Genomic DNA, 22,697 nt, shown 5'->3' with positions numbered 1-22,697 from the left:
GTTTACATCCAAATGTGTCTGAGTTTGCTAGAGTTTAAACAGTCATTAGGCTAAAGTGGGGGCTGAGTGTTCATACTGACAGATAATTTATTGTAGGAAAATTTAAAATTCACATATTTGAATTTCTAATTGATGGCCCAGAACATTCAGGCACGGTGGCTTACACCTGTAATCCCAGCAATCTGGGAGGCCGAGGCAGGCAGATCACGAGGTCAGGAGATCGAGACCATCCTGGCTAACATGGTGAAACCTCATCTCTACTAAAAAATACAAAAAATTAGCCAGGCATGCTGGCGGGAGCCTGTAATCCCAGCTACTCGGGAGACTGAGGCAGGAGAATCTCTTGAACCCAGGAGGCAGAGCAAAAAAAAAAGAAATAATAACAGGAAGATCAGAACTGGAAGGAGAAGGGACATGGCTAGATAAGGAAGAGGTGAGTTTAAAGTGTCCATAACATCCTACTAAGTAAATTTTAAAGATTATTAGAAATAAAAGACAGGAGCTCAAGATTCAGGTCCCAAAGACCTTGTCATTTGGATGGTTGAAATAATGTACCTAGGAGGGATCATGTCATTGGTATTCAGAGACATAGCCAGAAGAAGCAGGGAAGAATTGAGCTCCTAGAAGTCAGACAATGAACTAATTATATAATAACAAAATTGCACACTTCCGGAGTGAAAAGTTCCACCGTTTTGATATGTCTTAACATAGTAGAAGGAAGATTAGGAAAAACTCTGGCTAAGTCATAACACTCAAGCATCCAAGAGATATGACATTCAAGGCAGTTCCTAAGAGGATAGCAAGCCTGGAGTACAGTAAAATTGGTTTGCTTATCCTCATGATATTTGAAGAAGATAAACTTAGGTCAAAAACAGATTAAATGTAAAAAAGAGCACAACTAAAAATAAAACCTGATAATTGAATGAAGGAAGATAAACACTTTTTAATTTGATCTGCACGGGTAAAGATGAGAGATACGTTTGTGTGTATGAGAGTGTACACACACAAACATATACATATATACACATAAGTATCTATATATACACATAAGTGTGTCATACACATAGGTGTGTATCTATATATATGTATGTGCTTGTGTGTATACAGTGTGTATGTATATAAATAAATATATATATATATAAATATATATAGCATCTATATGGGTCTTCAGTTGGTTAGAACAACAGTAGGCAGAAGAAGCTGTATCTCTCATTGGTTGCTTCTCTAAATCATCGTTTAGCAAAAATGCCTTATATCTCCCAAAGCAATTATTTTGATTTACTTCTCACTGAATATACTTCTAGTAACATTAAGTAAATATGATAGTTACAATAAAGTAGCTTTTGTACAATTGCTTGGCCCCTAAATAGTTGAAGATTATAAAGATAATTACTATGCTAAACATTCTACTCTTTATAGTTCAGTTTAATAAGTACTTGGCTTATTTTTAAACCTGATGCATTTGCCATTTTCTAGTGGTAATATAAGTTTTAGGCATATCAGAAATACGTATGAGCGTGTTCTGTATGTTAAAAAACGTACTCCCCTAGAAAAAAAATTATGATAAACTAATTCTAGCTTAAAATGTATGGAATAAAGTAAATTTTAGTTCTGAGTAAATGTTTCAAAATGTTCACAATGTCAGAAGATTTAGGTGTTGAGGATTATTATTATTGTTTTACTAAATAAACCACCTATAAATCAAAAGCTTTATTTTCCAATCTTGTTAAGTGAAACATTTTCCCACTTATTACATTTGCTTACATTACTTGTACTTCTTAGGATTTATGTAGAAACAATTCTAATGAATCTAGAAGCCTTCAATTATAGAATGACTGACATACTTATATTTATGAGACAAATCATTACATTATATGCATGATTGTTAATTTTGCTATGACCTACTTAGATTATATAATTGCAACTCTGATAGTAAGTTTTGAAGTTTAACACAACATCCAATGTAGAATAATTAAAACACTCATTATCAAATCATTAATGGTTATAATTTTGAGCCACTGGCAAAACTACAAAACCTCAACAATCATATTATTTCTGGCAGTGTCTCATTAACTGTAAACATGGCTGAAATCAATAGATTTAATAGAAAAATAGCATGAAGAAACATATTCTGTTATCCTATATAATTCATAGTAGAAAACTATCAGACATATTTTATTACATTTATGCTTACCACTACCAATTGAATTTGTAGTGTTGCTATTCTGATAACTGAATTCAACCTTAACATTACAATATTGACTGAACATTGTACAATTTGAACAAAGGTATGGTAGCATACAAATTTTCTTATCTATAATTGTGCATGTTTATATTTAGTTTTTGCCAAGTTGTCCTTGAAACAAAAGCAGAGCCGAGAAAAAGAGAGAAAGGGAGAAGAAGAAAAGAAAACCTGCTTCCTTATTTATAAGCATGCTCAATTGAATACCTATATAACCCTATAGTAATAATACAACCTGTTTCTCATTATTGAGAATTTCATTCATTGCTCCCATAGGTTTGGACAGTATGCTAAGTTTGGTAGTAGAAAGCATTCTCCATTTTCCTTACCAGCGATCTTCAAATGATTAACTAATAGTCTCACAATGATTTCCAGATGTTTTTTCTCAATACAAGGAGTGCCAACTTATCTTTCACACAGGATGATGTGGGAAATGATACTCTCTTGTAGCTGTAAAATAGAGATCACGGTGGAAAATATTTCCCACCCAGAATCTGAATTTCTTAACAGGGGAAAAATTGCTCTTAATGCCAGCCTGTTGATTAATTCAATAGAGAAATTGAAGTTCAGGTTTGGTACATAGGTAAATTGTGTCCATTGTGTCATGGTGGTTTATTGTACAGATTATTTTATTACCCAGGTGTTAAGCCTAGTACCCATTAGTTACTTTTCCTGATTATCTACCTCCTTCTACCCTTCACACTCTGAAAGGCCCCATTGTGTGTTATTCCCCTCTATGTGTCCATGTGTTCTCATCATTTAGCTCCCACTTATAAGTGAGAACGTGTGATATTTGGTTTTTCTGTTCCTGTGTTAGTTTACTAAGGATAATGATCCCCAGCTCCATCCATGTCCCTGCAAAGGACATGATCTTATCCTCTTTTATGGCTCCATAATATTCCATTGTTTGTATTTTCTTTATCCAGTCTATCCTTGATGGGCATTTAGGTTGATTCTATGCCTTTGTAATTGTGAATAGTGCTGCAGTGAACATATGTGTGCATGTGTTTTTATAATAGAATACTTTATATTCTTTTGGGTATATACCCAGGATTGGGATTGTTGAGTCAAATGTTTTTTCTGTCTTTACTTCTTTGAGGAATCACCACACCATCTTCCACAATGACTGACTAATTTACACTACCCCCAACACTGTATAAGTGTTCCTTTTTCTCCACAACCTCACCAGCACCTGCTATTTTTTAACTTTTTATAGTAGCCATTCTGATTGGTGTGAGATGATATCTCACCGTGGTTTTGACTTGAACTTCTCTAATGATTAATGATGTTGTGCCTTTTAATATGCTTGTTGGCAATGTGTATGTCTTATTTAGAGAAGTGTCTATCCTATCCCCATTTTCAAATGGTGTTGTTTCCTTTTTGCTTGTGAATTTAAGTTTGTTGTACATTCTGGATAGCAGGCCTTTGTCAGATACATAGTTTACAAATATTTTCTTCCATTCTGTAGGTTGTTTGCTTAGTCTGTTGATATCTATTTTTCTGTGTAGAAGCACTTTAGTTTAATTAAATCCATTTTGTCTATTTTGTTTCTGTTGTTCTTGCCTTAGGAGACTTTGTCATGAAATATTTGCTAAGGCCTATGTCCAGAATTTAAGAGGGTTTGTCATGAAATCCTTCCTAAGGCCTATGTCCAGAATGGCTAAGTTTTCTTCTAGGATTTTTTATAATTTTATGTCTTACATTTAAGTCTTTAATATATTTTGAGTTATTTTTTGGTGAAAGAAAAGGGTCCAGTTGCATTCTAATGCATATAATTAACCAGTTACTCTAGCACTATTTATTGGATATCGAGTCCTTTTCCTCATTGCTTGTTATTACTGGCTTTGTCTAAAATCAGATGATTGTAAAAGTGCGGATTTATTTCTGCGTTCTCTTACTTGTTAGTCTATGTGTCTGTTTTTGTTCCAGTATGCTGTTTTAGTGGTTGTACCAGTATGCTGTTTTGGTTACTGTAGCTTTGTAATATGGTCTGAAGTCAGGTAGCGTGATGTTTTAGGTTTTGTTCTTTTTGCTTAGGATTGCCTTGGCTATTCAGTCTTTTTTTTGGTTCCATGTGAATTTTAGAATACTTTTTTCTAATCCTGTGAAAAATGATGTTGACAGTTTGATAGGGATAACAATGAATTCATAAATTGCTTTGGGCAGTATAGCCAGTTTAATAATATCAATTGTTCCTATTCATGAGTATGCAATATTTTTCCATTTGTCTGTGTCATCTCTGATTTCTTTCAGCAGTGTTTTGAAATTCTCATTGTAGAGATCTTTTACCTTCCCAGATAGCTGTGTTCTTAGGTATTTCATTGTTTTTGTGGCTATTGTGAATGGGGTTGAATTCTTGATTTGACTCTCAGCTTGGATGTTATTGGTATATAGAAATGGTTCTTCAAAAGAATTAACAAGATTGAGAGACCACTAGCTAGATTAGCAAATATAAAAAGATAGAAGATCTAAATAAACACAATTAGAAATGGCAAAGGGGTTATTACTACCAATCCCACAGAAATACAAAAACTCTCAGAGACTATTATTAACTCTTCTGTGAACACAAACTAGCAAACCTAGAAGAAATGAAAAAATTCCTGAAACATACAACCTCCTAAGATTGAACCAGGAATAAATTGAAATACTGAACAGAAAAATAGGCAGTTTTGAAACTGAATAAGCGTTAAAAAAAACCTACCAACCAGAGAAATCCCTGGAGCAGATGGATTCACAGGCAAATTCAACCAGATATAGAAGAACTAATACCAATCCTACTGAAACGATTCTAAAAATCAAGGAGGAGGGACGCCTTCCTAACTCATTCTATGAGGCCAGCATCATTCTGATATCCAGACCTGGCAGGGGAACAATAAAATATATATATTTTATTACACAAGTAGGTAAGCAGACATTTTTCATTTCTCTCCTTAAGTATATATATATACACACACATATATATACACACACATACACACACACACACACATATATATATATGAAAAAGAAAATTTGCCTGGGTGTAGTGGCTCACACCTGTAATCCCAGCACTTTGGGATGCTGAAGGGGGTGGAACACCTGAGGTCAGGAGTTCGAGACCAGCCTGGCCAACGTGGTGAAACCTTGTCTCTACTAAAAATACAAAAATTAGCCAGGCATGGTGGTGGACACCTGTAATCCCAGCTTCTCAGGATACTGAGGTAGACGAATCACTTGAACCCAGGAGGTAGAGACTGCAGTGAGCCAAGATTGGAACATTGCACTCCAGCCTGGGCGACAGAGCGAGACTCCTCTGAAGAAAAAAGAAAAACCCTCAACAAACTATGCATTCCTCAAAATAGCAAAAGCCATTTATGACAAGCCCATAGGCAACATCATACTGAATGGGCAAAAGCAGAAAGCTTTTCCCATGAGAACCAGAATAAGACAAGGAAGCCCTCTCACCATTCCCATTTAATACAGTACTTGAAGTCCCAAGGAAAGAAATCAGGCAAAAGAAAATAATAATAGATATCCAAGTATGAAAACAAGAAGTCAAAGTATCTTCATTTGCCAACTATCTGATTCTATACCTAGAAAACCCTACATTCTCTCCTCAAAGGCTCCTAGAACTGATAAATAACTTCAGTAAAGTTTCAGGATACAAAATCAACATAAAAAATTGGTAGCATTTCTAAGTTCTTGACATACTATTAATAAAAGAAAAATTGGGGGTGCTCAACAAAAACATCAGAGGAATAACAAATAAATATTTGAAAATAATTTGATTTTCTCAAAATAAAGAGTAGACTTTGTAATTAAAAGGCAGTGAGAGTTAGGAGGAAAAAAAATAAAGGAGGAGGTAGAAGATGCACACTCCAACTTTGAGAATTTATTCTAATCTCTACAATCCCTTCCAGCTATAAATCATAGTCACTCATTGTTTAGGCTTATTTATTTATTTATTTTTTGGAATTAAGAAGAAATCATTTCAAAGGGACTCCAAAAATTATATGGTTTAATTTAGTCAGGTTTAATTAGTAACGATAGTCAAACCTAATAGTTCAATTCATTGGTTATTTGAATAACTGTCAAGTCAAACGTTCTCTTGTTTCTGTATCTTGTATCTCTTGCTTTCAAACCCTATTGACGTATTGTGATTGTTGTATCAAAGACCTGATGAAAAAAAGAGACACAAGCAGGTAAGCAGAGATTTTTCATTTCTCTCCTTAAGAAATTTAGCAGAGGAAATAAGAAAAAGATGAATGAAATCAAAGGTATTCGTTCACTTTTATAAATGTCTGAGCTTACCAAAGACCTTGTTGGGACATTTGATAGGAGGAACAACAACAATGTTCTGTGCGTGCTAGGAAAGGGATGTGAAAGGTCAGAGTTAGAGGTCTGCTTAGGGAATCCCAGAAGGGACTCTTCCACTAAAGAGCCATAGGGAAATAGAAACACCTGAAAGGAGACTGCAAGACCCAGAGAAGCCAGATCCTAAGTCCAGGGTATCTCAACCTCATCCAAGATTGTCGTAACTCGAATAACATCACACAGGATCAGATTCAGAGAATCATAAGATTCAGATTATAAGATTCAGACCCAGCTCCAGAGAATCATAAGATTTCAGATATCAGGTATTTCAGCACCATATCCTAAGGCTAGAGTTATTTCTCCTTTGCTTGTCCTCAAGAAAAATCTTGGGACATGAGCACAACATTATAGAGTTACTCTGATTATATTTAAAATTCAATAGTTTTGCTTCCAACACAGCAAAATCCTTATTCAGAATCAGATTTAGGCTAATTGTGGAAAATAATAAATCTTTCCACCTCTGAGTTTATGGTGGCAAGGACTTACCTGTTACGTAAGTTTTGTTTGTTTGTTTGTTTTGAGATGGAATCTCACTCTGGCACCCAAGTTGGGATGCAGTGGCACTATCTCGGCTCAATACAACCTCTGCCTCCTGGGCTCCAGCGACTCCTCTGCCTCAGCCTCCAGAGTAGCTAGGATTACAGGCGCCTGCCACCACACCTGGCTAAATTTTATATTTTTAGTAGAGACAGGGTTTCATCATGTTGGCCAGGCTGGTCCTGAACTCCTGACCTCAGGTGACCCATTCCCCTTGGCCTCCCAAAGTGCTGGGGTTACAGGGATAAGCCACCGTGCCTGGCCCTACACAGGTAATTTTACATAGATGCTTTAAATACATATTGATGGTTGGTTTTTGCTGTATATTATTTTTGTGTCTATAATGTGGCAGCCAAGATTAATGATAATATACACACTAACATATACATATGTGTTAATGATTGTGTTTAATTCTGGAGATAGCCTAAAATAATCTTTGTAGAGCTCACAGTTAAATGAATCGGTTCTAACTCAAGGACTATTTTCTATCTGTTGATGGTGACTCTTAAGCTCTGTGTTGTGGTGAATTCTGGGCCTGGGCCTAGTAATTTTACCAGTACTTAAATTCATGATAAATTATTGATTCGTGACTTCCGTATGGATGGGAAAAGGAACATTAGCAGAATATGTTTTATTATAATTTCTTTCCAGGCTTGCAGGTTCATGTTTCAGGTAGGAGGACAAATTGTATTCATTATCAGTGTCCATCAAAATTCACGATATGGTATCAAGCTTAGTAAACAGGTTGAAATATCAAATTCAGCATTTGAGAACATGTAACTTGGAGCTTGGTTTATGCATGCCTCAATTTCTTTATTTATAAGTGGGTGATGATAATGTACTAACTGGATAGTATGAGGATTAGATAATAAATTGCTTGCCCAAGGCTTGTTACATAGAAATCGCTCAATAAATTATTATAATTCTATGAATAATTTGAAGATATATTGCTTTGACCTCCTTTTCTAAATCAGATTCAAGTGGTATTAGAAAATATTTGTCAATATTTTACAAATGCCTTTTCAATATAGACAGATCCTTTATTTATAAAGCCCAAACTGTAACATATTCAGCCATTCAAAACAATAATTATCATAAGCACAGAATAGTAAACTAAATTAACTGTATGATTAATTTATTTCTTTTCTGTATTAATTATGTAATTATTTCTTCTCCTGTGTGTATATGTAGCTCAATAGTAGTGCCTATGGTTTAATATTTGATTTCTAAAACATACAGAAACCTTCTAGTCTTATACTTCACCTTCACTTCCCGTTTTACAGAAGTTCACTCTTCAGCTCACATAATTTGTTTTTTTGTTGACCTTGTCAATTTATTTTAAATACTGTTTTAACTAGCATTTGTGTGTGTGTGTGTGTGTGTGTGTCTAAACCTACTTAAATTGCTTATAGGTTAATCCCTGCTTTAGAACTTCAGTTCTTGACATGTCATTTCTGAATTAGTTACTGTCATTTTGCCTGACCTTTTCAATCTTAGCAGTGTCCTTCCTATAAATACAGCAACAAGAATTAAACACAGTAGTGAGAATGCAGTCTTCCCACAAAGTGCTGACAGAATAACTGTAGTCATTTCTCACTTTGAAATAAGAATACCAAGGCCTTTTTTCTCTATCCTTGACTTGTTTGTTTCCATTTTCTATATGCCTGGAACTAAAAAAGGCCTGTTTAAAATAAGATCATTTAAAAAGCAATGAAAATATTATGAATAGGGATAAGGAACCCTAATATTCAAGAATAGAAATTAATTTAAGTTAGTATAAACTTAATTTTAAAACTCTGTGTTCTATTGCGCTCACATCATGATGCTACATCACGGTCTCACTCCTCATTAATCTCATATACTAGATCTTGTTTATTCCACTTCAACCAGTAAAAACTTTCACTTTTTTTATTAGACCCCTGTTCACATCTGCTATGGGTAAAATCAGCAACCATCATAAAAACCTATCCATCATCTTTGCCTCTTGACTTCCTTATTCCAATCATCTCACTTTACTACATCCAGTTCACCCACTTCTACAATCATGCTTGTTTATTACCAGAAACTCTACCATCTCTAAAATCATTAATGACAACATTCCTTTCTCTGCTGAAAACTCCCTTATGTTTGTTTGTTCCAGTACTTGAATCAAATGGTTCTTTAAACTTACTAAGACTTTATTCATTGGTCTTTTTAAATTCTTTCAATCAATGTGTCACTTTCTTTCAACACTTCCCTCTGTATGCAGGTTAGATTCTATAATTCGCCAGTGTAATTATTCCCATACAGTACTTTAAACTGACTCCTTTCCTTCTGTTTCTCCAACTTGTGAAACAGCCTTTTGAGAATGCAACTGATTTCTTGAGAAAAATCGTACATCGAAATAAATTAGCATCATCATGAATTCATGATTCATACCTTCAAAATAAAAATCTTTCAAGAATATCATTTCCGTACTAAAATTACCTTCCCACTTTCTGCCATAATTAATTTATGTGTTTCCATTTTTTTTAAAGTCCCACATTTCATACTTCATTGATAAAATAGAACATATATTCAAACAATTAATTCATAAACTTACCTCCCCCTACAAAGGCCCTCTCTTTCTTCCTACCCTTCAAAACAGAATACATTTCCTTTATGGCACAGCTTAATCCCACCATATGCCTTCTTGACATCTTAGAACTCTATACAAGACAATTCTCCATGGATTTGTTTTGTTTCTGCGTATTGCAAACAGGGATACTGATACCATTTATTCTTTCCAAGATTATTTGTGTAGCGAACATCCTTGAAAGATAGAATGGTGTCTGCTTTTAGGGCAGAGGACAGATATTTTTGGCATCCAATATAATAAAGTTATCTTCCACTGTGACAAAGACTGGGCAGATTTACTTACTGCCTATTATAAAAGATTCAGGTTCCCTAAGCTAAATTTTCCTCACATGTGAGTTAAACTCGTTGTATTCAGCATCAATCTGGGCCAATTTCCTTTACCCTCTAGAATTTGGTAGGAAAGAGGAATTGACGTGAGTCTAAAGTTCAAATTTGCTGTTCATGTGTTCTAAAGTCTTGTTTATCTGATTTAATAGTCTGATGTCTTTCCAGCATCCATGAAACTCTGTCAGGCTAACATGTTGGCTTGCAAGGAAGTTAAAAATTATAGCCCTTCAATATTCTTGATAAGTTCTTGCTACACTTTTCACTATCTTTTTATGACTCTTTACCTTCTTTTCCATGAGATCATTTTCTTAGATGTTCAATATGATCTAGATTCAACTTTAAAATAGCTAAAATAATTTTTAATCATACCCATTCTGACTGGTGTGAGATAGTATGTCATTGTGGTTTTGATTTGCATGTCTGTGATGATTATGAATACTGAGAATATTTTCATGTTTGTTGGATGCTGGTAAGCCTTCTTTAGAGAAGTGTCTGTTCATGTCTTTTGCCTACTTTTTAATTTTTTTTTTGTCTTTCCCTGTTGATTTGTTTAGATTCCTCAAAGATTCTAGATCTTAGTCCTTTATCTGATACATAATTTGCAAATATTTTCTCTCATTCTGTGGGTTGTCTACTTACTCTGTTGATAGTTGCTTTCTCTTTGCAGAAACTCTTTAGTTAATTAATTCTCATTTTTCTATTTTTTATTTTGTTGCATTTACTTTTGTAGTCTTCACCATAAATTGTTTTTCTGGTCCAATGTTTGGAAGAATATTTTCTAGGATTTTCTTCTAGAATTTTTATAGTTTGAGGCCTTACATATAAGTCTTTAATCCATTTTTGTCAAATTTTTGTGTATGGTGAGATATTAGGCATCCAGTTTCATTCCTCTCTGTATGATTATCAGGGTTTTCCAGCACCATTTATTGAATAGGATGTCCTTTTCTAATTGCTTATTTTTGTTAAGTTTGTGAAAGATCAGTTGGTTGTAGGTATGTGGCTTTATTTCAGGAGTCTCTATTCTGCTCCATTGGTCTATGTATTTATTTTTGTAACTGTACCATGCTGTTTTATTTACTAAAGGCTTATAGTATAGTTTGAAGTTAGGTAATGTGATAACTCTGGCTTTGTTCTTTATACTTAGGATTGCCTTGGCTAATGGGGCTCTTTTTTGGTTCTGTATACATTTTAGAATAGTTTTTTTTTTCTAATTCTGTAAAAAATGACATGGGCAATTTGATAGAATTAGTGTTGCATCTGTAGATTAGGCAGTGTGGACATTTTAATAATATTGATTCTTCCTACACATGAGCATGAATTGCTTTTCCATTAGTTGTGTCATCCATGATCTCTTTCGGTGGTATTTTGTAGTTATCCTTGTAGAGATCTTTGACCTCATTGGTTAGATATATTGCTAGGTATTTTATTTTTCTATGGCTATAGTAAATGGGATTGCATACTTGATTTGACTTTCAGCTTGGCTGTTATTAGTGTTACAGAAATGTGATTGATTTTTGTACGTTGGTTTTATTTCCTGAGACTTTCCCAAAGTCATTAATCAGGCCTATGAGTCTTTTGGTGAAATCTTTAGGGTTTTCTAGATGTAGAATCACATTGTTGTCTGGGCACAGTAGCTCAGGCCTGTAATCCCAGCACTTTGGGAAGCCGAGGAGGGCAGATCACCTGAGGAGTTCAGGACAAGCCTGGCCAAAACGGTGAATCCCTCTCTCTACTAAAAGTACAAAAATTAGCCAGGTGTGGTGGCTGGCACCTGTAATCCCAGTTACTCAGGTGGCTAAGACAGGAGAATCGCTTGAACCTGGGAGGCGGAGGTCGCAGTGAGCCGAGATCGCGCCATTGCACTACAACCTGGGCGGCAAGAGCGAGACTCCATCTCAAAATGAAAATAATGACAATAATAAAATAAAATAAAAAAACAAAGAAAACAAAAAAAAATCATATTGTTGACAAAGAGAGATAATTTGACTTCATTTTTTTCCTATTTGGTTGCCTTGTATTAATTTCTCTTGCCCAATTTCTCTGGCTAGCACATCCAGTACCATGTTTAATTGAAGTGTTGAAAGTGGACATTCTTTTATACTGTTGGTGGAAATGGAAATTAGTTCAGCCACTATGGAAAGCAGTTTAGAGATTTCTCAGGTTTAAAAATGGAAATATCATTTGACCCAACAATTTCATGTGTTATTCTACCAAAAAGACACATGCACTTGTATGTTCATCACAGTACTCACAGTAGCAAAAACATGGAATCAACCCAGCTGCCCATGAACAGTGGATTGAATAAAGAAAGTGTGATACATATACACTATGGAATACTACACAGTCATAAAAAAACCCTGAAACCATGTCTTTTTTTAGCAACGTAGATGCAACTGGAGACTGTTATCCTAAGTGAACTAACACAGAAACAGAAAAGCCACTATTATATGTTCTTGCTTATAAGTGGTAGGTAATTTTGAGTTCACACAGAAATCAAGAGAAGACCAATATTCCCTGAGGGGACCAAAAAAAAGGGAAGCAAAGAGGAGAGCAAGGCCTGAAAAATCTTCCTATTAGGAACTCTGCTCACTGTCTGGGTGAGCATCGTGCAATACACCCATGTTACAACCTACATATATACCCGCTGGAACAAAAATAAAAATAGAAATTTAAAAATATAAAAATTACAAAATTAAAATGGGACTTCTACAAAAATTAAAAAATTAGCCAAAATAAGACTAAAATCTTTGTTGACAACAAATTGTCTTCCAGATCTTTTCCTACCTTTCAATTCCTTGTTAAAGATAGACTCTCTCTTTGCACTTATCATGCATTTTTTAAATTCACAACACTAGTTTTGAATTATGCTCCTTTCAGGAAACATCCTGTAAACATGATAAGACACATCAATACTGCCTAAATATTGTGAAAGGCAAAGCCTTATAATTATACCTCTCCTTGTAGCAATGAACATAGTTTTTAGAAATCCTTCTTTGAAATATTCTATTTCTTGGCTCTCTTGATACCATGCTTTCTTATTTCCCTTGTCTGAGTCTTGGTGGTCATTGCCGACTTCAGTACTAAGTTCTCTACTCAATAGGACCTCCACACATCACCTTTTCTTAGGCTGTAGACCTAAGTCTCTTTCTTGTCTCACCCTAAAATATGTACATAGATTATCTTTCTTGGTCACATAATGTGATGGTTAATTTTAGGGGTCAAATTGACAGGATTAAGGAATACCTACATAGCTGAAAAAGCATTATTTCTGGGTAGGTCTGTGAGGCTATTTCCACAGGAGATTGGTTTGTGAATCAGAGGACTTTATAGGGAAGCCCCACCCTTAATGTGGAATGGATCCAATCAACTGGAGACCCAGATAGAACAAAAAGGCAGAAAAAAATGTAAATTTACTCTCTCTCTCTTCTCTCTCTCTCTCTCTCTCTCTCCTCTCTCTCTCTCTCCTGGAGCTGGGACATCCTTCTACTCTTTTGCTTGGACTTTAGAAATGCAGATTCTCTGGCCTTTGGACTCGAGGACATGTACCAGATTTCACAACCCCACCAGGTTCTCAGGCCCTTGCCCTCAAGCTGAGAGTTACATCATCAGCTTCCTTGGTTCTGAGGTCTTGAGACCTGGAATGAGCCACAATACTGGCTTCTCTGGTTCTCCAGCTTGTAGACAGTGTATGGTAGGAAATTTCAGCTTTCTTATTTTTTTGAGTCAATTCCCATAATAAATCACCTCCCATATATCTATATAGATTTATATCCTATTGATTCTGTCTTTCTGGAGAATCCTGACTAATACACATGGCTTTAATTGATACAGTAAGTCCTCAACATCATCAAAACTACATATAGCAGGTCCTTTAATAACATAATTTTCTCCAACATCATCATTTCCTTAGACCTTTGATCAGAGAAAAAAATTGATTTTGTTATACATTGTTTTCCTTAAGGTCACAGTTGCCAAGAACTAATCAATGACATTAAGTGAGGACTTACTATATTTCTATGTTAAGAAATATCAATGTCTCCCTTGAATTCCAGGAGAATATTTTATACCTCTTCTCACATGCATCACGAAATTGACATGACCTGGCCCACCACTGCTTTGTAACCACCCACCATCATTTTTTCACATTTCAGTAAATGACATCAACTCAAGTTAACTCACATGTTTGGGAGTTTTCTTTAAGCCTCTATTTGCCTTCTCTTATGCAATGCATTACCAAGCTCATCAGTTTTGCCTAAAACATATATCACCATCTGTCCATTATCTTCCCATCACCATCTTAGTCTATACCGTCATATTTTTGTCTATTATACTCAATACTAATTTGTTGCTTCTTAATTGGTCTGTCACTTGTGATATAGCTATAATCTTTTCATTCCTTCAAATGTCACAATAATCTGGAAATATAAAAATATAAGTCACATAATCTGTCTTAAAAATGAAGGAAAAAATGTAATAAACACCTATTGTGCTTTGGGCAGGGTTGCAAATTACAATCATGATCTACAGGACTCTAATACAATGTGACAATTGCATATCTTTACACCATTTCTTTCCATGCCCTTTTTGTCTTCAGTTAGTGATGACAGCTTATTTAAGTTATTTGAAATGTACAAACTCTTCTCTGCTATAAAAGTATTTTGATCTTTCTTCTTCTCTCTGCCTGAAATGCCCTTAACCTCATTCTTTACTTGGATAAATTCTTGTCATTAAGATCTCAGTTAAATTTCAGTAATAGCATATTTAATTTCTTTCATAGTTCTTAGCACAGTTTGCAATTATATTATATGTCTGTCTGTTTGCTACATTGGTCATCTATTAAATTCTAACTTCAAAGCATGACCATTCATTCTTGGTCACCATTAAACACCTTAAATCTAGGAGAATGCTTGGAACATAGTAGGTACTTAATATATTTAATATGTTTTGAAAGGAAATGAATACATCTACAGAAAGCTCCAGCTGCAAATAGATTATTAATATTTATAAGTTTACTATATTGTATTAAAACTAAAATTTTTCCAATTTATTTATAATAAGTTTTTGATTAACTTCCTAGGAACTTTTTCATCTATGCCAGCATTGAATGTTACTGAATAGTACCCTCAAAGGTAATTTAGATTTGCTGAGATTACTCAATTTGCTTAACTAAAGTGGTAGAATGATACTAGAATTGATTTTACTGTGTAGACATGGCTCAAGTTGATTACTAAGCAAGTTATATAACACAGTGAATTCCATCTATTCAGAGTTCAATCTAATCAAGCCACTTTCAACTTTTATTACCCAGTACATGAAGATGAAATAATATTGTAAACATGGTTGACCAGAGAATCAGATGGAATCCTAGATGAGATAAATCATAGAAGATATAGAATAAATAGGGTCAGTTAGGATATAGTTGTATTGTGAGGCTCCATATGTCTTTCTTTCTAGACAAACACTGAAAGTAAACATTTATGTATGAAATTTAGTAATTAACATATCATAAATATAAATTTCAAAATGTTTCTGTACTAATTTCTATTCAGGCATTCAAGTTCATATTGAAATAAAATATATATGTGAAATAAAGACTGTATCTTCATTAGAGGATAATTATTTTCTAAATAGAAGAATATTGATTCCTTTTTTTAATTTAAGGAAAAACAGTAGCTCTTTTCACCACTTAAATGCATCTGTTTTGGATTATATATTTCAGTTTTAAATTTTCTATGAATTGTATGAAATATCCCAATCATCATTTATTATAAATATAAGCAATCAAAATGCAATTTCTCAAACATTTTAGAATATTTCTGTACAACTAAGAATCAGATATGAGATGGCCAATTAAAACTAAGGAGATTTATTTATTGGAGCTGTCATTCATCAACAAGAATGATATTTGGAATAAGAACACTCTTTTGGATCGTGTTTTTGTATTATTTGAAGATTCCTTGTTCTAAGCATAAGTTGGATTTGAGAACATATTTTTTGGCAGCCATTAAGGATGCTATCAGAGAAACATATAATCTAGTCATTACAAAAGTTTTGGAAAATAAATTAATAGGGATTAAAAGTGTAGGTAGATGGATGAGATTGGAGACTATTATTCTAAGTGAAGTAACTCAGGAATGGAAAACCAAACATTGTATGTTCTCCCTGATATGTGGGAGGTAAGATATGAGGTTGCAAAGCCATAAGAATGATGGAATGGACTTCAGGGACTTGGGAGGAAGAGTGGGAGGGGAGCAAAAGATAGAAGACTACAAATAGGGTGCAATGTATACTGCTTTGGTGATGGGTGCACTAACATCTCACAAATCACCACTAAAGAACTTTTACACTGTTGGTGGGACTGTAAACTAGTTCAACCATTGTGGAAGACAGTGTGGCGATTGCTCAAGGATCTAGAACTAGAAATACCATTTGACCCAGCCATCCCATTGCTGGGTATATACCTCAAAGGATTATAAATCATTCCACTAAAGACACATGCACATGTATGTTTATTGTGGCACTATTCACAATAGCAAAGACTTGGAACCAATCCAAATGGCCATCAATGATAGACTGGATTAAGAAAATGTGGCACATATACACCATGGAACACTATGCAGCCATAAAAAGGGATGAATTCATGTCCTTTTTAGGGGCATGGATGCAGCTGGAAACCATCATTCTCAGCAAACTATCGCAAGAACAGAAAACCAAACACTGCATGTTCTCACTCATAGATGGGAACTGAACAATGAGAACACTTGGACATAGGAAGGGGGATATCACACACTGGGGCCTGTTGTGGGGAGGGGGGATGGGGGAGGGATAGCGTTAGGAGATATACCTAATGTAAATGACGGGTTAATGGGTGCAGCACACCAACATGGCACATGTATACGTTTGTAACAAACCTGCACGTTGTGCACATGTACCCTAGAACATAAAGTATAATAAAAAAATTAATGACAAAAAGAGAACTTACTCATGCAACCAAATACCACCTGTACCCCAATAACTTATGGAAAAATAAAAATGAAAATAAAATGTAGGTAGAAATTGGCTATTGAGTTTTTACTATGTAAAATTTTGGTTTTTACAGATTAAATATAATTAAAATGCAATTTTACTTTAAAAAATTAGACCACTACCATCCATTAACTCCCAATTCTGCCCTCTGCCACACACACACACACTCTTTTTTTGAGTCAGGGTCTTGCTCTGTCACCCATACTGCAGTGCAGGAGCATGATCATGGCTTACTGCAGCCTCAACCTCCTGGGCTTTAGCGATCCTCCTACCTCAGTCTGATGAGTAGGTAGGACTACAGATAGTTTTAAAAATGTTTTTCTAGAGACAGGGTCTTGCTGTATTGCCCAGGCTGGTCTTGAACTGCTGGACTTAGGTAATTTTCCCACTTCAGCCTCCCTAAGTGCTCAGATTACAGATATGAGCCATGATGCCTGGCCAACCAATTCACGTTTCTTGCTCAATCTAAAATTGCTATTGTTTATAACATGTCCTGACACCATGGCCTATATCAGGACTTGTTCTCAGTTTCCATGTCTACAATCAGACAAAATTCTGGGATCAAATCCATGAATTGGACATGAGTTGAATAATGTAGAATGAGATGTTGTAGGGAATATAGCAATTGAAGATCCTGTGGTGTGGGTACACATCACACACATAGACATACACACGTGTACACATACACACACAATAGCATACATATATTAATTCATCATTGGTTTAGACAGGTTCCTGATGTGTGGCTTCTCTTCTTCCCTTTTATGAATATAAATTTTTATTTAACTTATTCTGCCCCCATTCTATCAGTGTTTATTAAGATGTGTTGGGCAGTGGGCAGAGAGTTTTTATCCCATAAGGAAGCACATCTGGACCTCATTGAGAACACTCAGCCAAGACCGCGTATGCTGAGTTGGACACAGCATCTGGATGGGGCTTTGGGTTATCTCCCATGGGGTAGGGTGAGGATGTATTATTTGTATGGGAAGAAAGATGCAGCACAAGTTCAGACTATGGCAGAAAATATTAGTTATTTCATGGTTGCACAGAAAGGTTACATATCCTACTTTTTATTTATTTAGATATGTTTACTGATTCTTGCTATGGAATGTGAATGAAGTTAATATGCACCTTTTCCAGCCTGAGATATAAAGCCTCCCCAAGCACTTTTTTCTCTTATAGATAATCAGAACACCCAACACCCAGCAACATCTCGAAGTTACATGTTGAGGACAGTAGAATATCTAACAGTCTTAATTCCTGGAGAAGTGCAGAGAGCCACCTCACCTGACTGAATTGAAAATCCATCCAGCACTTTTACAGAAGCAAGCAATAAAGTCCTACTGTGCCTGAGCCTTCATATATCTTAAACATATTTAAAATACCAGCTGGCATTATCCTCACTGTCTGGTTACTAACAATGAGACAGAAAATTCAAGTAACCAATTAAATGAGTAGAATATATTAAACATTTTTAAATTCCTAAGAGTTGTCTTACTATAATTAATAAATAAGCTCATATTAAGCACTAAGATCGAGGAAACATTACCAAATATTACATACATTATTCTTTTACCTTGAAGATACATATTTACAGATATAAATTCATATAATCATTCACAACCAGAATTATCTAGTAGAATAAAGAAAAACAAGAAATTCACATAATTGTCAATAATACAATGAATTGTTTGTCTACATCAGTGGTTTTCAACCTTGTCTTTTCATTAGAACCATGTGGAGAACTTTTTCGACACACCGATTCCTAAAAACAAGTTGTTATAATGCTTTAAAAGCTTCTAAAGAGAATCTGCTGTGCAGCCAGATTTGAGAACTATTGGACTCCACATCAAAAATTCAGCAAGTTACAAGTTGTATGTCTTATTTTCATTGCCAGCATAGATTAATTATATGAATATTATGCAGTTTACTCATCACTCTCTTAGAACTTCTTAAACAGAAGAATGAGTCAGGGTCTGCAAGTTCCTACAAAAATCTATATGCCTGATTTCATCTGTGAAAATTCTGATTCAATGGGTTCAGAATAGGGAGATTTATAGCTAAGACTTTCTATCTTTTAATTTGCACCCATCCAGTGATGTGCTCTTTGATTCTACTGCATATTGATCAGTGTTTGGAATGATAAAGAAAAAAGTTTTTAAAAAAGAAAGATCTGCACGTTAAGCATTTGTCAACATGCCTTATACTCTTTTTCAATTTTTTTCTTAATATTCTCATACATCCTGCCTGTTATGTCTGAAATTTCTCGAATCCAGAAACATCAAAAGCAGCAACAGCAGCTAGTCTAAAATGAAAATGTTAATGAAGCAGCACATGAATTGAAAAAATCGTTCTAACTACCATTTCTTCAGTTAAACAACTACTCTGACTGACTGTATCAGAACCTTTCCTGCTTTAAAGAAAGAAGGAGTTAGATGGATGCCTGAAAGTAATTACAAGAATACGCTCTTTCCCAAAGAGAGAGCGCTTACCTCTGACAGATGAAAAGAAACCAGACTTCATGCAAGTCAGTATTTTTATCATTGTTATACTTATTATTCTCAGTTTTTTGGGGGGAGGGGGAGGGAATGTATCTGTTCCATATGTAACTTGATTTTTCTAATTGCTAATTCAAAAAATTCAAAAATTTCTGAATTTCCTTAATATAATTCATCTTTCTAAACAATCTGAGGTATTACTCTATTTTATTGTTACTTATATAAAAGGAGAAAAACACATGTTGTTTTCAAGACATACAAAATATTAAAGATGAATATTTAAAACTATTTTTAGAATCCCAACAACTATCTTACTCAATTTCTACCCACAGTAGAAAACCTTTTCATCCAATCATTGTGTAGGTGGAACTGCTATTTGATTTAAACTCATTGTGGATCACTCAGGCCTATACTTTTAAAAAGTTTTGTTTCTCTACTTGCGAAGTTTTCTAGACGTGATTAAACTTCACTGAATTAATAAGCATCTCTCATTTATGGGCACCACCAATTATTATAAAACTATTCTAAATTGTCTCTGCTTATTCTGAACCCAGAGCTAAAATGTTGTACCTGAAAATAAAATCCTTTGGAATTTATAACTGAAAATGATCAGATTTTTAAAATGGTGTTAAATCACATAATTGGGTTATAAAGCTTGAATATTATTCTAAGTGATATAATATTGACTCCAATATTCTGAGAATCAAATTTTAAATTCCTTTTAATTAATATTATAGTTATACTTAAATCACAACGCACAGCCAAGTCTTCTGTTGGAGCTAAATGACTCCAAAGTAGGAAATAGGTTATCCTGAAGCTGAGGACGAGGCAAGATCTTATTGTATGGGCCTATAATTACACATGTGCATATATCTGTAAATTCAGTCTCCAAACTTCCAAGGAAGATCATAAAGAAAGCATATCATTTAAAAAATAATTTATTGTAATTTTATTTACTTTTTATCCTGTATTTTAGAATCAAGGGTACATGTGCAGGTTTGTTAAAAGTATAGTGCATGATACTGAGGTTTGGAGCACGAATGAATCTGTCACCTAAGTGGTGAACATAGTACCCAACAGGAAGTTTTTCAACTTTTGCTCTTTTCCCTTCCTCCCACCTCTCATATTCCTCAGAGTAAATTAAATGTAAGTATACAATTTCTTCTTTCTTTTCACAAAATTTTTTGTTAAGACTACATGAGGTCCTTGAAAATTGGTTTAATATTTGCTTTTAAAAACTAGTTAACAGAAAGAAGATAAGGCCACAAGAAAGTATTGGGGAATTGGAGGAATTCTCCACAAAAATATAGCAAAGAAGATTTTTAACCAGAGATAGCAAGTTTTCTCTTATGTAACTCTGGTTATAGATTACATAATGTAAGCCATTCTGTGGCTATATACTTTTCTCCCTGAGCAATACAAAATATTTATAAACTACAAAATTGTCTTCACTTCTCAGTTCAGTGTCGGGGATATATGGATGACTTCATGTTAATCTGTACCATTTTTTATTAATAGAAATTAAAAGTTTGTCATGATGTCACATACAAGATCAGTGAAAATGTTTTTTATTTTTATTTTTTTAAATGGGAGCAGTACTTTCTGTGCTACGTTTATAGAATTTAAAAAACGAGTTTTATTAAATTTTATTGATGTAACTTTTACAGTAAAAGGCACCTACTTTGAGGATACAGTTTTAAGAATGCTAGCAAATATAGATACCCATATAACAATTGCAGTTGGTTTTAACAGGGAAATGTATGCATGTATAAAGACAAGAACATGTTTTCTTACCTGGTGAGGTTAAAAAATATCAGATAAAAGATCAAGGACCTTTTCATCTAGAACCCATGGATACAAGGAAGGCATCCATGGAGGAAATTAAGGCTCTCAGAAGAGGCCCTGAAATTATGTGCAAAAGTGTACATGTGTAGTTTTCAGACAAAAGTATTAATAACTTCCATCAGAATATCATTAATGCTTCTGATCCTGGAAAATTTTAAACTCACCGAAATGATTGAGATTTGTGTCCCCACCAAATCTCATGTCAAACTGTAATCCATAATGTTGGAATAGGGGCCTGCTGGGAGGTAATTGGATCATGGGGGGAGATTTCCCTTTTGCTGTTCTCATGATAGTGAGTTCTCATGATTTCAGATTTTTAAAAATGTGTAGCAACTTCACCTGCTCTGTCTCTCATTATCTAGCCACCTAAGACTTTTCTGCTTTCCCTTCACCTTCCACCGTGATTGCAAGTTTTCTGTGGCCTCCCCAACCATGTTTTCTATAAAGCCTGTGGAACTATGAGTCAATTAAACCTCTTTTCTTTATAAAGTATGCAGTATCAGGTAGTTCTTTACAGCAATGTGAGGATGAACTAATACACTCACTAAAATTAGCTTAAAACCATCATGAAAATAAATACGTTTCTAACTCTTTAAACTTCTCTTTCGTGCTCTGGCTTATGGCAATATTTCTTTCCCTTGAACTTATTCTCAATATTACTCATAAATAATTCTCAATATTATTCAAAAATTCCTCATAAAATGCATATTGAGTGTATTAGTCTGGTCTCACACTGCTATAAAGATACTACCCGAGACTGATAATTTATAAAGAAAAGAGGTTTAATTGATTCACAGTTCTGCATGTCAATGGGGAGTCCTCAGGAAACTTACAATCCCCTTGTTTCCTCCATAGATGCCTTCCTTGTATCCATGGGTTCTAGATGAAAAGGTCCTTGATCTTTTATCTGATATTTTTTAACCTCACCAGGTAAGAAAACATGTTCTTGTCTTTATACATGCATACATTTCCCTGTTAAAACCAACTGCAATTGTTATATGGGTATCTATATTTGCTAGCATTCTTAAAACTGTATCCTCAAAGTAGGTGCCTTTTACTGTAAAAGTTACATCAATAAAATTTAATAAAACTCGTTTTTTAAATTCTATAAACATAGCACAGAAAGTACTGCTCCCATTTAAAAAAAATAAAAATAAAAAACATTTTCACTGACCTTGTATGTGACATCGTGACAAACTTTTAATTTCTATTAATAAAAAATGGTACAGATTAACATGAAGTCATCCATATAT

Source organism: Macaca fascicularis, chromosome 2, assembly GCF_037993035.2.
Source record: "Macaca fascicularis isolate 582-1 chromosome 2, T2T-MFA8v1.1".
Taxonomy (NCBI): Eukaryota; Metazoa; Chordata; class Mammalia; order Primates; family Cercopithecidae; genus Macaca; species Macaca fascicularis.
Note: the sequence above shows the minus strand (reverse complement) of the source record.